Source organism: Hipposideros armiger, unplaced genomic scaffold, assembly GCF_001890085.2.
Source record: "Hipposideros armiger isolate ML-2016 unplaced genomic scaffold, ASM189008v1 scaffold_986, whole genome shotgun sequence".
In the NCBI taxonomy this organism is placed as follows: domain Eukaryota; kingdom Metazoa; phylum Chordata; class Mammalia; order Chiroptera; family Hipposideridae; genus Hipposideros; species Hipposideros armiger.
Window position 1 is genome coordinate 142,174 of NW_017732336.1, and position 1,304 is coordinate 143,477.

A 1,304-nucleotide genomic window follows, 5' to 3' on the forward strand; every position below is an offset into this window, starting at 1 on the left:
GCTCCCTGCTTGCTCCTAATGCTTTGAAGAGGAACAGCCTGTTACTTCCTCCTATAAAACTCCATACCCTTCTTATTTGGAGAAGATGTGGTCTTTTCTAACCTGACCTCCTGCAGCTCAAACATGCCAAATGAATTCTAATAGACCAATTTTGGTCTCCCATCACTCACTCCTCTGGCCATGCCTAACAGGGAGTACCTTAAATTGATGATTTCAGCTCTTCAGTGGGAAGTTATTGGGTTGTTGGAAAAGTCATGACATATTTTGTCTATGTTTTTTTAAAGGTGATTTATTTATATAAAGAACAAAGATCAATCAATGATATATTGCCTGTTTTGTTCAGTAACCTTTTGCCATCTTTCAGTGAGCTTCACAATTCCTCATTCATAGAAGGATCTGTCTTTATTTGCGAAAAACTGAACAAGGTGCTGATTTACAGCCTCACCTAAATTGAACATTATACCATGTAAGGAATTTTGAAGAGAGTGAAACAACTGGAAGTCTGACAGTGCAAGGTCAGTCACGTATGGTGGGTATGGCAACACATCCCATCCAAGCTCTAATAATTTTTTATCAAACTTGTGTGTGGTATTGCATTGTCATGATAGAACACAACTCTTTTACAATTAACAAGCTCTGGATGTTTCTGGATGATGGATTCATTCAAACTGTCCAATTGCTGACAGCACACATTCAAATTGACTGTTTCTTTCCTTGGTAGGAGCTCAAAAAACATGACACCACACTGAGAGCATAACCTTCCTCTGATGAATGTCTGCTTTTGATGTTGTTTGAGGCGAATCATCACATCGGGACCAAGACCACTTGCGCACCACGTTGTTGTAAATAATCCACTTCTCATCACCAGTTATCAGTCACTTCAAAAGAGGATCATTTTCCTCACATTTAATGAGCATATTGCAGATGTTTATATGCGCCGTCAAATGAACTTCTTTGAGTTCATGCAGAACCCAAATATCAAGCTTGCTTACGTATCCCAGTTTCTTCAAGTGGTCTTGAATGCTTGAATGATGAATGTTCAATGTTTCTACACTCTCTCATGTCGTGTAATGTGAGTTTGACTCGATCAATGCCTTTATTTTGTCGTCATCAATCTCAGTGGGCCTCCCTGACTGAGGAGTGTCATTGAGATCAAAATCACCAGGGCCAGACGAGTGGTGTGTTGGTTAGCAGTTGGTTTGGGACACCAGCTCTGAGCAGCAGGGCCCCGGTTCGGATCCCACGTGAGGGTCAGTGACACTGCCCTCTACAGCTAAGGTGGTGAACAACAGCTCTACCTGGAG